Here is a 16860-nt window from a genome sequence, read left to right on the forward strand (position 1 = left end):
TGGGATTGACTCCCTTTTGGAGCCAGTCTCTAGCAGCCAGTCGATGAATGGCAGGTTAATTCACTTCCGTGTTGGTTTCAAGAGAGAGACCGGAAGGTTGCCACTTGGTAAATAATGACACCAAAAAAACAAAACAAAACAATGAAAGACACAATTTCTGCATATTTATACTTTAAACATGATGATCCATCAGGACCTAGGTCACTGAGTGTCTCTGATGCCATCTGGTGGGGAAAATTTACATAAAATTGTATTTTATGATTACAGCCACTAGAGGGGCCTATTGAATCCTATGGAGATTTTTAAATGAGCCAAACAAGTGAAATCTTTAAAACTACACCAACTTGAGGCTTCATTAAGCTTTCAGATATATCTCAAGGCTTTCATATATATATTAAAACAAAAACAAAAAAACTATATTTTGTAAAAAAAAAAAAAAAAAAAAATTGATACTGAATTTGAATCCAAACACATGCATATTCATACAGTTTCATAAATATATAATACATATAAAAGATACATTTTAAAAGTATAAATATGATATAAACTCATTGGTCTCCACCCCATCACTCAAATTTAACTGTGTTAAGTCAAAAAAAAAAAAAATTAAAATCAAAATGACAGTCATTTCCCAGCAGAAACATCATAAATGCTATAATGTGTCTCAATGGGAGTGTGTGTGCCTGTGTGTGTGGGTATGTGAGTTGTTTGTGCATTGGGGACATTCTGCAGTCTCAGCCCTTTGTTTGGGTATGCACCTTTTCTGGATTGTGTCAGATTTTATATAGTAAACAAAAAAATCAAATAAATAAAAAAATGCTGTTTTTTTGGGACATTCCATTCATTCCTATGGCCGGGTCAAAATCACACGCGAGGGACACTTTTGTTACTTTTTTTATTACACCTTATTTTATTACACACAGAATCCTCGAATCAACTCAAATTTGTTTTGTGTGTGCTCCATGCTCAAGTATGACAAAATTAAATAAAACTTTTTTTTTTTTTTGTAAATTCCATGCTTTTCCAGTGGCGGGTCAAAATGACACGCGAGGGACACTTTTGTTACTTTTTTTATTACACCTTATTTTATTACACACAGAATCCTCGAATCAACTCAAATTTGTTTTGTGTGTGCTCCATGCTCAAGTATGACAAAATTAAATAAAACTTTTTTTTTTTTTTGTAAATTCCATGCTTTTCCAGTGGCGGGTCAAAATGACACGCGAGGGACACTTTTGATACTTTTTTTAAAGCACCCACTTAAACTGCTCAAATTCACTCAAAACATGTTTTCATGTATTCCCGGTTCAAGTGTGACAAAAGTAAAAAAAAAAGTCTCATAACATAACGATCAACGCTCGATTTTTAAAAAACCCGAGGGACGGATGAGGGTTAAGGAATGGAAGTCGGTCAAATGAACACAGTCCGCCTTCCACAAACAGAGAAACAAATCAATTTGCCCTCTAGTGTATCAATTGATGTCAGCTATATTAGATTGAAGAAAGCGAAAGGCGTTTTCCTCAAGAGAACAGAGACATTGTGTTAAATGAAGTTTTCCGGTAGGTACATTACCTGAGGCAATAAACAAAGACATCTGTCAAATTGATCGATTCTTTCTTTCTGATTCAGCACCTTTTGCTCTTACAAAACACTTTGCCATTTCTGTTGATTTGATGAAGGACACGATTGTCAGATGATGATGTCATTACATGGGTCAGAAATGTCATTATCATTCTAAAATGAATTATTCATGAATAAAACCTGAGCATTATGCTGCAAAACAGACAAAGTTTGTTGTCAAATTGAAATAGTGCTTATACACCAGCAATCTGAATCACTTATGATTGAATCATTGAATTATTCATCTGATCAGTGAGTCTATTCATGAGTAAGAGAATATATAATCAATTATTTGTTACTGAACACGTGCAATGGCCAGATGTTTGAACTGAACAATATGACTTTAATATGTATTCGCTAATCAGAGCGATTATATGATGCAAGATATAACAGTGGCAGTATTCATCTGACGTATTGCTGTTTGGAAATGTGTGCCAGCTGCAGCATCTAGTGGCACTTGTAAATGCAAATTACAAATACTTAAATATTCAGAATATCCTTTATTTATATGCAGTGTGACTCTTCTTGGTGTTACTGAATTAATTCCGTGAGAAAGTAAGACCATGACAATAAGATATTCATTCTCCTGGTTTACATTACCATTTATACACCTTCTCTCTGAGCAGATAATTAAACTGGTCTTTACTGCTAATCTACTTTTAATGGTAAAGATAATCCAAAATGAAAAGGCAAATAATGTAATGTATTACAAAAATAATACATGCAATTATACATGCAAAACAGCCTCTTTCGCGAATGCTACAATACATTGTTACAAGTTCAGTTCAGAGAGTTTAAAATTAAATGGGTCTGATGTGTTTTAAATGTAAGGTTGTTATGTACTGTACTAACTGAGTTATAGTATCTGTCTGTAATCTTCTTTGACTTTGTGGGCCAAGTAAGGAATAGTTCACCAACAAATTAAAATTTGCTCACCCTAAATGTAGTAGAGTTTGTTTTTTCATCAGAACAGATTTGGAAAAATGTATCATCACTTGGTCTCCAATGGATCCTCTGCAGTGAACGGGTGCCGTCAGAATGAGAGTCCAAACAGCTGATACAAACATCATAATAATCCACAAGTAACCCACTCCAGTCCGTCTTGTGAAGTGAAAAGCTACATGTTTGTTAGAAAAAAAATACATCACAACATTTTTAACTATAAACCAGAGAAAGAGCCATCTTGTCTGAATCAGGAGAGTAATATGCACAGATTATTACTGTTTACAAGCAAAAACATTCCAAAACAAATATGTCTTTTGGTTTTGATGTGAGAGGACAACAGGGGATGGATGGGCTTTTTCACTGGAGAAAGCATTATTCTAGATTATGGAGTCGTATCTTGGCCAGATGCCTTAATGATGGATTTGTTTTGACATTAATTGATGGACTGGAGTTGTGTGAATTACTTGTGGATTATTTATTAGCTGTTTGGACTCTCATTCTGATGACACCCATTCACTGCAGAGGACCCACTGGTGAGCAAGTGATGTAATGTTACATTTCTCCTCATCTACATCTTGGATTGTCTGAGGGTGCATACATTTAGTAAGCACATTTTCATTTTTAGGTGAACTATTCCTTTAATGAAAACAGAATACATGTTGCTTACATGCAAATGTAGATGGTCATATGTTAATATATTCATCTGTTTGACACCAGAATTAGACTTTTTTGCAATGTAGTTTAAGAGTAAAACTAGATTAATTTTCCATACAGTGGCTGAAAAAGAAAAGATCCAGGCACTAAATGAGACTTTCTTCAGTTTACAGTAACATTCTGTGTGTTCCTTCCACTGACAGCTTGTTATTTTTGAGGAAACTGGCTGGTCCCATCTCAGAGAACAGCCAATTTTGTACCTTTAATGCTGCTCTTAGATTCACAGTGTGAAGTTGGTAAATTGTGGCATGTGAATTAGTAAAAATAACCCAATGTTTTTGCTAAGTCACATGCCAGAATTCGTTAAAACTGCTGACATTAAAGACTTAATTAAGAAAGCAGATCCTTGTGATTGGTTTAATTATCAGTCTATTTCACATATGTATTTTATCTCCAAGGCAATGGGGAAGGCTGTTGCTCAGCAACTGAGCTCACTCTTGCACAGAAACAACACTTGTGAGATGTTCCACACAGGTTATAGATAATCATAGAGGAAGTGTCTGTATTATTTAATATAGACACTCACATAGACAATGAAAGATTGAAAGATACATTTCTTTGAGAAAGTTAATTTCAGAGAAATTATATAAATGTTTCACTGACTTGAGTGCACTGGATTAACTATTGACTCAGATGTTTCTTCAGTTGGTTGAAATATTGCAAATGGGGAGACTTCCTTAGTAGTCAAATCTCCTTTACTTATTTATTTATTCATTATTATGATTATTTATGATTATTGCAATTTAAGTAGTACAATAACAAAATACAGACATATACTAAATAGTGTACATTAGAAAAGAGGGGGAAAATCAGATGTAAGTGATAATATAGATGCCAGAAGCAATGAGGTTTCTGACTGGTTTCTACTGCGTCACACTCTGCTTCACCTTCTTTTCCATATATGGGGGCTTTTCACACTGAGCTTTAACCCTGTGTTATCGTTTTTATAAACCCCACTTTTAACCCAGTATACTCCACAATAACTCTGAATGTGTTTTGTGGTTTCTGGCACCAAGACATTAGCAGCAGATCCTTTAAGTCCTGCAAGTTGAGCCTCCATGGACCAGATTTGTTGGTCCAGCACATCCCACAGATGCTCAATCAGATTGAGAAATTTGGAGGAATTTAGAGGCCATGGAAAAACCTTAAACTCTTTGTCATATTGCTCAAACCTCAGGGTGCTTTTTTTCTGCTGAATGAGGACACTGCCATCAGGAAACACCACTGGAATGAAGGGGTGTACGTGGATACCAAAACAGTCATTAGATAGGTGATGTGTCAAATGAACATCCACATAAATGCAGAGCACAAGGTTTCCCAGAGAATAACACTTGTTTGTGTGTGTGTGTGTGTGTGTGTGTGTGTGTGTGTGTGTGATAGATAATCAGATTATCAGAGGGACACTCAGATTTAAAGTAAATCGAATTGTAGGAGAGTGCAAGGTGTGTTTTTTTCTCTCCAATGCCCTCAGTTGTTTTATTCCACAAGGCCAAAAACAAAATGAAATTTCATTTGTTTTGGTGCATCTTTTTTTTCTTTGTCTTCAACTATGGGCACATAGTTGAAGACAAAGAAAAAAAAAGATGCACCAATCATAGAACAAAGGCCTCTAGTTACAGATCCAAATACAGTAATGCAAGATATTTCATGAAACTTTAGATGGAGCAGGCTGATGGGTCCTTAACACAAACAAATTATATTCAAGCATTAAACAACTGGGCACAAGCTGATTGGTTCATGTTGCATATGCAGCCAATGAGCTTGCTGCTTTACATTTAAATGGCTGGTTAACATTCACAAGTGCAGTTCGCAGCACACTTTCTTGATCCTTGACTTTAGATCAGCAATGTGAATGGGGGAAGTCGTGGCCTAATGGTTAGAGAGTCGGACTTGTAACCCAAAGGTTGCGGGTTCTAGTCTTGTACCGGCAGGGATTGTAGGTGGGGGTACAGCGCTCTCTTCCACCTTCAATACCACAACTGAGGTGCCCTTGAGCAAGGCACCGAACCCCCAATGTGCGCAGCATAAATGGCTGCCCACTGCTGTGTGTGTGTTCACTGCTGTGTGTGTGTGTGTGTGCGCACTTTGGATGGGATAAATGCAGAGGACTAATTCCGAGTATGGGTCACCATACTTGGCCACATGTCACATCACTTTCATTATGGAGATCGCGGCCCGTAGAGATCTCCCCTTCGTCGAGTTCTGCGGGTTCACCGCGGTGACGGCTTTAGATGACGCTACTATCAACTCTTTGTTCTGGCACGGGGCCAATTACCATCGCCCCGTGGACCTCCCAGACACCACGGGACTAAACTGGAGGGAAAGGATCCTCCGGTGTCTGGAGAGCGTCCAGCCCTGAGCCAGAACCAGCCCGCCGGCCGCGGCAGACCCAAGCCCGCTGGCCGCCCTATTCACCCGTAACCAAAAGGATGAGGCAAAAAGGAATTCTCCAGTGTCGGCTCCTGCTCCTGAGTTTAGCCCACGGAGGGCTCCTGTCCCCGAGTTTAGCCCAGAGAGAGCTACAGTCTCAGAGTTTAGCCTAGAGAGAGCTCCAGTCCCCAAGTTTAGCCCAGAGATGGCACCAGTCCCCGAGTTTAGCCCAGAGAGGGCTCCAGTCCCCGAGTCTAGCCCAGAGAGGGCTCCAGTCCCCGAGTCTAGCCCAGAGAGGGTTCCAGTCCCCGAGTTTATCCCAGAGAGGGTTCCAGTCAACTATTAAAGTCCATAGAGGATTCCAGTCCCTGAGTCTAGTACAGAAAGGGCTTCATTTCCCACGTCCAGCCCAAGGAGGGCTCCAGTCCCCGAGTCAAGTTCAGGGAGGGCCACAGCTTCCAAGTTAGGCCTACGGCGGGCCTCTAAAAAGGATATTCTCCCCAAGGATTAATTTTTTTGGGGGGGGGGTAGTAGGGGTCAGCCCGTAGAGGCTGGGCCGAGTGCCGAGGCCCCCTGAGTTCCCTGCTCCGCCATAGCTCCCGAGCTCCCTGTTCCACCATGGTCTCCTTAACTGTCTACTCTGCCATGGCTCCTGGATAGGGTACTGCCCTGGAGGCCGTCCGTCCCTGGAAGTAGTACCTGAGTCTAGTACAGAAAGGGCTTCATTTCCCACGTCCAGCCCAAGGAGGGCTCCAGTCCCCGAGTCAAGTTCAGGGAGGGCCACAGCTTCCAAGTTAGGCCTACGGCGGGCCTCTAAAAAGGATATTCTCCCCAAGGATTAATTTTTTTTGGGGGGGGGTAGTAGGGGTCAGCCCGTAGAGGCTGGGCCGAGTGCCGAGGCCCCCTGAGTTCCCTGCTCCGCCATAGCTCCCGAGCTCCCTGTTCCACCATGGTCTCCTTAACTGTCTACTCTGCCATGGCTCCTGGATAGGGTACTGCCCTGGAGGCCGTCCGTCCCTGGAAGCCTTTCCTGAGAGGCCTCCAGAGCTTTCCATTGCCTTTCATTACAGTGGACAAAAACATTTTCTTTTTTGTTTCATGCAGATAGAAAATCATAAAGGTTAGGAATAACATGAGGGAGAGTAAATGATGACATAATTTACATTTTTTGGGTGAAATACCCCCTGCAGATCAGACACATACTTAGCACATACTTACAATCAAATAGAGGTTATATTTACAACAAACTATCCTTAATTATTTATCCATCATAGATGATTACATTTATTAAATATACACTTTTTTTATAGTTATAATAATGCACAAATGTATTATAATATTTTATATTACTACACTTATTATAATTATTATAACAATGATTTAATAAATTATAACAATTTATATAAGGATACAGATGTTGAACAGCTAATGATAAATGCAAAACCGTGATGCATAAACAAATGTTATCAGTTTTTTTAATGCAATATCATGCTTAACAATAATAAACATGTTTTTAAATATAATAATATGATGGATTTTATTGACATCAATCACACATTGTGTGAGAAACAATAAGGTTTACTCTATTCTTCTCCTAGTTATCAAATCAACATGTTCAGTATAAAAGAAAATTATTTAAAAGACAAACGAAAATGTCAATGTTTGATATTGCTCACACTGAAACTACAAAAAATTGCATTAATTAACAAGGTTAATAATTAATGGGACAAATTATAAAAAGACAATCATAAAACACAAGCTACAAATACAAAACATCTTCATAATCTCTAGATTATCCATAAGAAATGTCCCTATGTTATGACTGTAACCATGGTTTCCCCGAAGGGAATGATACGGTACGACTGAAACGCTTTGGGAACACGTCTGCGTGACCTTGTACTGAAGCACATGTGAAATCAGTCCAGTAGAGTGGGGAGACGTCACAGGCGGTGTGACATAGCGACCAGGAAGCTTTAAATACTCATCCGGTGAAAACAACGCTAGGTTCTGATAGGTTGAAACAAACACTCACAGGGATGCAGGAGTTATGGCAGGGCGACGCAGCATCTCGTTCCCTTTGGGGAACATGGTTACAGTTGTAACCTAGGGACGTTTCCCTTCAGGAACTCAAGATGTGTCGGAAACACTTTATGAACGAGATTACCAACTCTGCCATGCCGACAAATGCCTGTCTGGTGTGAAAACGTATGTGCACATCTCAGATAAAAGAACTGGAGCAGTTCCCACATCTAGGTTATAAAACCTAACAAAGGTGAGCGGTAGGGCTGCACAATTAATCGAAATTAAATCGCAGTCGTGATTAGGCAAAAGCTGTGATTGCCATGCGTATCTTGTCAGGGAAGCACGGTTCTGTGATCAGTAGTAAATATCCATCCGGAGGCCAGAGGGCGCTCTCATGCGGAAACTTCAAATACGCCTCACAAAAGAAATTCAGGAAATCCCTATAACAGTTGCTGAATAAACAGAAGCTTAGGTCATTCAAAGTGACTAATAAACACATGACTATGACAATATATGGCTTATCTAAGTTTGTCTTATTTTAATTTTTTATTACAATAAAGTATATAATAATGCAATGCTAATCGAAATAGCCTTTATCACTGCTTAGAATACTATGAAATATGATGCGTGCCTTATTTTGTGTAAGCAGCCACATCATCTCACAGAAGGATTTATTTCAAACACTCGACTGACGTTATGAAGTAAGTATGGAGTAAAATGTTATGTTATCATGTGTTATTTACACATGTTTTCAGATGGAGCAGCATTTACTACACAGAGCCATAGTTCACTAACAAGCTATGAATGATTTCTTAATCACACGATTAAATCGGTCTATGATTATAAACGCGGTTTTGCGTACCTTGTCAGTGAACTGTGTAGTAAATGCTGCTCCATCTGAAAGCACGTGATGGAGATTTACTACTGATCACAGAACCGGCTCTACTGACAAGATGCGCATCCGGCTCTACTGACAAGATGTGCATGACAATCATATTTGATTAATCGTACAGCCCTAGTGAGCGGGGATGACCAGCCGGCCACATTGCAGATGTCATGCAGCGAAACAAATGACAGAAAGGCTTTACATGCCGCCATACCTTTAGTTGAGTGGGCCCTATACCCAAGAGGAGAGGGGAGATCAGAGGACTCATAAACCAGGGCGATAGCCTCAACTATCCACCTGCTTAATGTCTGCTTGTTTGCTGGGAGACCACTCTTGGGTAGACCAAAGCATACAAAAAGTTGATCATTTTTCCTCCACAGGGCAGCTCTGTGGACGTTAGTGTCCAGTGCTCTAACTGGACACCAAATTAAGTTTCTCCTGGTCTGGCTCCCAGAAGAGAGTTGGACAGAATATCTGCAGCACTATGGGCCGTGGAACAACAGTGGACACTTTCGGCACATAGACGGGCCCCGGGTGCAAGAAGGCTTTCACCATTCCTGGTGCAAAGTCAAGACATGATGGTGACACGGAAAGGGCCTGAAGGTCACCAGCTCTCTTGAGAGACGAGATGGCTAATAGAAACACTATCTTTAGTGTCGAAAACTTTGCCGAAACCTTTACTTAGCCCTTCTAGGACCACAGCTAAATCTCATGCCGGGACCCTAGTGTGTAGTGCAGGCCTCAGCCTCAAGACACCATGAAGGATAACATCTCTGTGGAGAAACGTTGCTGCAGGAACTCCAGCACTGTACAAACCGGGCATTTAACTGGGTCCAGCTGATGATCTCTGCACCTTGAAGTGAAAAGCTTCCACTTAATGGAGTACAGTTTCCTCGTGGAGGGAGCTCCAGAGTGGAGAATGGTCTGAACAACCTCTGTTGAGAGACCAGAAGCTATGAGTTGTGCCCGCTCAGAGGCCAGACCCACAATCTACAACAGAAGGTCCCTCCTGATCGGAATCTCCCATGGAGACCCATCGAGAAGGGACACAAGATCCAAGAACCATACTCAGGCCGGCCAGAATGGGGCTACTATCAGTAGACTGACCCCGTCCCGGTGGACTCTTTAAAGAACTCTCGGAAGCAGAGCAATCAGGGGAAATGCCTCAGCCATGTCTGTAATATGGCATCCAATCCCAAAGGAGCAGGATGTGTGAGGGAGAACTCTGTGAGTGGTCTCCCAAGAAGGTATCAGGCCATAAGGTATCACGTTGGACACAGTTGCCATCAGACCCAATAGTTTCTGAAACGGTTTCAAAATGAGTGACTGGCCTAGCTTGACACTGTTCACAGCTGCGAGAATCAAATCGATATAAGCAGGAGACAGACATGCCTGCAACGTCATCGAATCCCACACCAAGATAAGTGGTCCTCTGAACTGGAGAAAGCACACTCTTCTTGGCATTCAGACTTAACCCCAGCTCTTTTATATGGGCAAGGATGACATCTTGATGCCGTACCGCCATCAGCTCTGATTGAGCTAGAATCAACCAATCATCCTGTTCCTTTGTTTTGGAAGGATGGAAACATGGAAGTATGCATCATTCAAGTCTATGGTAACGAACCAGTCCTCAGACCTGATTTGCAATACAATCTGTTTCAGTGTCAGTATCTTGAATCTAATAATAATAATAATAATTCCTTACATTTATATAGCACTTTTCTGGGCACTCAAAGCACTTTACATAGAAGGGGGGAGATCTCCTCAACCACCACCAGTGTGCAGCATCCACCTGGATGATGCGACAGCAGCCATAGTGTGCCAGACCGCCCACCACACACCAGCTTATTGGTGGAGAGGAGACAGGGATGAAGCCAATCAGCAGATATGGGGATGGTTAGGAGGCCATGATGGTCAGAGGCCAATGGGCGAATTTGGCCAGGATGCCGGGGGTTACATCCCTACTCTTTTTTGAAGGACATCCTGGGATTTTTAATGACCACAGAGAGTCAGGACCTCGGTTTAACGTCTCACCCGAAAGACGCTGCTTTTTGTCAGTATAGTGTCCCCGTCACTACACTGGGGCATTAGGACCCACACAGACCACAGGGTGAGCACCCCCTGCTGGCCTCACTAACACCTCTTCCAGCGGCAACCTAGTTTTCCCAGGAGGTCTCCCATCCAGGTACTGACCGGGCTCAAACCTGCTTAGTGGGCAACCAGTCTTGGGCTGCAGGGTGTTATAGCTGCTACTGAATCTGAATGTCTTGACAGAGCGATTGCGTTAGTAAAGATCTATAATAAAACGCAACCCACCCATCCTTCTTGGAAACAATGAAGTATCGGCTGTAAAAGCCGAACTTCCTCATGAGCAGAGAGACATGCTCTATAGCCTCCTTTCTCAGGAGGGTAGCCACCTCTTGTTCCATCACCAGAGCCTGCTCGGGGCCTACCAGAGTAAGTGTGACTCTGTTGAATCGAGGTGGACGAGAACCAAAATTGGATTCTGTAACCTCTCTCGACAGTCTGCAGGACCCACTGAGACACGTTTGGCAGAAGTTTCCATGCTGCCAGATGGTCTATTAAGGGAATCAGTCTCTCGAGACCTCTGGTGTACTTTGAGCAGTCAGCTCGGTGCCCCGAAGTCGATGATTGGCAGGGAACAACTGAACAGAACGCTATAATAACCTCCTTGGAGGATGCAAGCTTCCCAGAGCCGCCACGTTTCTGGGCGGACACTGAACTGTGCTCGATGGAGACCGCTGTGCCCTGAAGCACCGGCGGTGGCAGGGTTGACAGAACGATCTCCTGAGGGCCTTGAGGAGAGACAGGCACCGTGTGATGAGGTGTACACCACTCTTCCCCAGAGGAGCTTGCCCTCAGAAGCCTGGCACCTGAGGCATCAGGACTTCTTCACCGAACGGGCCGCCCAAAAGGAAGAACCTGTCCTTGTCCTTCATATCGGACAGGTTAAACCAGAGATGTCTCTCAGTAGCCACCAATGCTGCCATAGAGCGGCCAATAGCTCTGGCTTTTTACTTGGTGGCCCGGAGTGACAAATCAACGGCACAATGCAACTCTTTAATATCATCAGAATGCACTTCCTCACCTTCATCCAGGTTTTTAAGCAGGTCTGCCTGTTATGCCTGCAACAAGGCCATGGTGTGCAGACAAGCACCAACCTAACCTTCCGCCATTAAAGCTTTGTCCACCAAGGCCGATGTTGTCTTTAAAGGCCTAGTGGGCAATGCCAGAGCCTTCAGGGACAATGCTGACCCTAAGGACAGATAACAGATAGTAAGTGTCTGTTTAACCCGGGGCATCATCCAATAGTCATGTTCTCTCAGCCCCAAGATGTTAGAATAATTATTGACATTAGGGCTGAATAAGGTCTTTCCCATGATCTCGACAACTCAGTGTGGAGATCAGGGAAGAAAGGAAGGCTCCGACGTGGAGGAGATGACTTAGAACGCAGGAAGCGTTCGTCTAGCTTGCGTTTAAAATTATCTTCCTGCTTCTCAGCCGGCCAATGCAACCCCTCCACTAGATCCATCTGCGATCACAATGATCTCAATCACAATCGCCAGAACCACGAGGATCGCAAGTCTGTGCGCCCTCCTCAAAGAGTGCTACATGGGAGTGGAGCGTGTGCAGCGGTAGCAGTCACTCACAATGCACACAGTCAGCTCCCTTGAGAGCTGTCTGTGCATGCTCCACTCCCAGACAAGCAACGCAAAGATCATGTGTATCCCCACCTGTAATGATACGCAGGCAGTGAGTAACACATAGACTAAAACGCTGCTTGTCTGACTTATCACTGAATTTGAGCACTGGCACAGAACACACACTTCAAACACACCTTTTAGATGGACACAAGAGCAGAAGCTAGCATTGTTTTCACTGGACGCATTTTTAAAGTTTCCTGCTCGCTACGTTACCCCGCCCGTGACGTCTCGCCACTCTACTTGACTGATTTCACATGTGATTCTGTACATCACGCAGACGTGTTTCCGATGCAGCTCAAGTTCCTGAAGGGGTTCGTTTTTACTGTAGCCTACATGTGATGAATGAAGTTCAAGGTTGCGGTGGTCATGTTCGAGTTGCAAATTGTTCATACACCAAATTTTGTTTTATTAATATGGTCCATTTTGAAGTGTTTATATCCAAAAAAAACAATATTCGAAGATACTCCTGTAACCCTGTATTGTTCTGTCCTTGCACAGCATCATGCAGCCGTGTAGAGTCTGATCAGAGGCACCGATCAGAGTTTGTATAGGCTATTAGTTAATGATTGTCAATGATTTTTTAAATATTTTTTTAAGTTTAATGACAGTTCTTATATAATCATTATCGAGTCCGAGATTGATTTAATTTAGAGTATTTGTTCTCAAGTCAAAGTCAAGTTATTTTCTTCATTTATCTGAAATCTTTAAATTCGCAAGTGCAGTCACATAGCCTAACTCAAGACCTTCACCTCTGATATTTACAGCTTTTAATGTATGGAACGTGAGTTAAACATCAGACGATTTGTTTTGCCATCTTGCTTGCAATATCATTTGCGTATCGTCCAAAACAAATTTTAAAAAATCACAATACAGGAAAACCTTGATTGTGTTATTAAGTATTACATTCAGCTACAGAGCATAGTAATTAGCATTATCTTGGTCTAGGAGCTAACACTAAACCTGGTCTTTCCCAACACTGAATGACGGTACCAAAATCTAGCGCCGCAACTCGCTAATTGAAAAAAAAAGTATATAAAATAGATAAACTTCCATGTGCTTTTTTACGTTAGAAAATAGTAGCTCTCTACTCTTAGTCCCGGTTGTTGAGAAGCATTGCAGAAGTGTTAACTATTCAAACGCAAGCTGAAAGATATGATTAGAATTTTTGAGTGACAGACACACAGAAGGGTGGGGGCACACTGGGGGGCCAATCAGTTTTCAGGGGGGCAAGTGCCCCCATGGCCCCTCCCCTGTCTACGCCGCTGGTTTGCATTTGGTGTTTTACAGTTTTATTCCAAACTCAAGGTGAACCCATGTAGCTGTCTTCAACAAACATCCTACTGTCAACAGTCTTACTTATTAAACCAAAACAACTTAAATAAGCATCAGAAAATAAACATACCTGCATACATGTGGTTCGTGATGCACATGCAATACAAGCTGTGTCTCATTTAGAAGGCTGCGTCCTCCGGAGGTCGCATTCGAAGGCTGCATACGTCATCGAGGCTGTCTCATTTCAGAAAAGCAAGTAGGACACTCCGAATGCGACCTTCGAATGCGACCTTCTTTCACAGGAATTCGGAGGATGCATGAGGTGTATCCTTCGCTGCTACAGATAACCCACAATTCTTTGCGTCGCCGTGAACAACCGTTGTTAATTTTAAAAATGCCGGCGCCGGCAGATGTAACGTGTAAGATGTCACACAAGCGCAGATGTGGTGTTTACAACTTACCTTAATTCGCCTCGGTAAAAACGGATAAACTTTGTTTTTAATAACCTCCTCCTTTTTTTCTCTAATAGATGCCTGCTGTAGGTACGCTGCAGCTCCTCAAACATTGAACAAAATAAAACAAGTAAAAGCATTTTTTTTTTCAAATTACTTTCCAAATTTAGAAATAATTTTCCTTCATTTAAGTAGTGTGAGAGCGCAACGATGCTCTAAATGTGTTGGCATAGCAACGTGATACTTCCGGTTTCCTTTTCCGCCCGTCCTACGAAGGCCGTTTCATTTAATTCTAGGTTGAGGACACTTCGTATATGCATCCTACAGAGGATGCGACCTCCAGAGGATTCGACCTCCGGAGGGTGCAGCCTTCTAAATGAGACACAGCTACAGTTCAGAAGGGAGCGCTCACTCTTAAAGGGGCCACATCTCTATTCCACTCGTTACATTTGGTTCAGTGATAGTGTAGCTTTCAATATGAAAAGTTATGTTTAGCGATAGTTTAAAGATCATTAGTTATGAATTAGTTTTATATATAAAGATACTACAACTAATAATAAATCAGTTCAGATTCAGTTTGTTTGGTGATAGTGTAAAGTTCAATTAAAACATTTGTTAAAGTCATCATTCAAAAAAAAAAAAGTTTTGATAAAGTGACTTATGTTAGCAGTTAATATGTCATTTCTGTTCATGCTGCAGCAAGCAGACAATATAGGCTAATCGTAAGACACTATTTAAGCTTGAAATTGGAATTTAGGCCTACTTTTTTGGGGGTTTATTCAACTCTGGGCTTATAGCAATTCTAGTACTTCCGTGCAGTGTAGCAGCAGTATGCATATAAATTCAGATTGCGTGTTAGTGAATTAGTAATATCAGCATGCATAGCAAAATTAAATAATAATGTTTGCAAATAATTTTAGTAGCGGCAGCAGTAGGTAGACTGTAGTTGCTGAAATTTCAGTGACTAAGCTTGGATGATATGTGAACTCTTCAGAGCGAAATAGGCATTTGATTGCATTTTGCTTATTTAATAAAGGGGATTATAGCAATTCTAAGTACTTTTATGCAGCTGTAGCAGCAGTATGCATGCCTATTCAGATCACTATGTAAGCACATTTGTAATAGCAGCAGCTTGCATAGCAAATTCAGATAACATAAGAAAATAATATTAACAGCAGCAGCATTCTGTCACAAATCCGGTCCATGAACTTTCATCTGCTAGCCATCAGAGGTCACCCTTTCTTATTGCATTGACTCTCGCACTACACACTGTTGCACATCACCCCGGACTACATTTCCCATCATGCATTGCACTGATTGCACTCAGCACGGATTGCACACAGCTGTACACTGATTGCCCCCAACTGTTTCATATCACTCCCTCACTATTTAACACTCACTCTGATCCCTTCCCTCTGCCGAGTATTGTCTAGCGCTTATCTTCCCCCAGATAGCTACATTACGGAGCCCTAGTGATTTTCCTTGCCCTTGCCCTTGCCCTTGCCCTAGCCGTTTTCTCGGTTCTTGATCTTTGCCTGGTTTCTTGGATTTCTCCCTTAGTCTTGTCCCTTCCGATTCTGTCTGCCCATCGGTGTCCTTCGCTAGCCCTGTGACTGTTCTTGTGTTTTACCTGTTTGCCTGTGTTCTGACCCTGCCTGTCTTATGACCATGTCTCTCTCTAATAAAGCTTTGCATATGGATCCGCACGTCTCACGTCTCGTCAGCCCTGTTACAGAATACTCGGCCACACAAGGATCCAGCGGCTTTTTCAGTGGACTCTGGCCTGGTATGGACCCAGTCACCGAGCTACTACATCTTCGGCAAGGAGGTCTTTCGATTGAGGAGTATGTTCACCGGTTCTGTGAACTATCTTATCAGGTACCACTATATGATGAAATTTTATTTAAAGACTTGTTCCGTTTTGGACTCGATGAACCCACGAAATCTTGGATGCCAAAGAGTAAAATTAATTGTAGCTTAAATGACTTTATAGACTATGCCTTGCTGACTGCTGGTTCAGCGTTCACGGTTGGTGTCACGGAGGAAGGAAGCGACACCATGTCTGTGACTGAAGTGATGGCTGTATCAGAGCATGCTCACAAGATGGTGGCAACAGAGGAGCCTGATCACAAAATGGCAGACACAACAGCGCTCCGTCAAGTCACTGCTGATCTTCACGAGTCAGGTCAGGTCACAGTTCCTTTGCATGAGTCTAGTAAAGTCACAACTGATATTCATGAGTCTAGTCAAGCCACACTTGATAGTCATGAGTCTAGCCAAGTCACAGTTGTTATTCCTGAGTTCAGTCTGGTCACAGCTGATCTTCCTGAGTTCAGTCAGGTCACGGTTGATCATCATGAGTCTGGTCTGGTCACAGTTGATTGTCATGAGTCAAGTTGAGTTACAGTTCATTATCATGAGTCTAGTCTAGTCACAGTTGATCTTCCTGAGTCGAGTCGAGTCTAGTCACAGCTGTTCTTCCTGAGTCAGGGCAAGTCACAGCTAATCTTCCTGAGTCAAGTCGAGTCACCGCTGATCTTCATGAGTCAAGTCGAGTCACCGCTAATCTTCATGAGTCAAGTCGAGTCACCGCTAATCTTCCTGAGTCGAGTCTAGGCACTGTTGATTGTCATGAGTCAAATCGAGTCACAGTTTATTATCCTGAGTCCGGTCAAGTGACAGCTGATATTCATGAGTCCTGTCACGTCACAGCTGATCATCCGGAGTCCCGTCACGTCACAGCTGATCATCCAGAGTCACGTTACGCCTCAGTTATTCATCCAGAATCACGTTGCATCACAGCTGATCATTCAGAGTCATGTCACCTCCTGTCTGTCACACCCAGATTCTCAAG

Source organism: Sinocyclocheilus grahami, unplaced genomic scaffold, assembly GCF_001515645.1.
Source record: "Sinocyclocheilus grahami isolate Dianchi unplaced genomic scaffold, SAMN03320097.WGS_v1.1 scaffold775.1, whole genome shotgun sequence".
Classification (NCBI taxonomy): domain Eukaryota; kingdom Metazoa; phylum Chordata; class Actinopteri; order Cypriniformes; family Cyprinidae; genus Sinocyclocheilus; species Sinocyclocheilus grahami.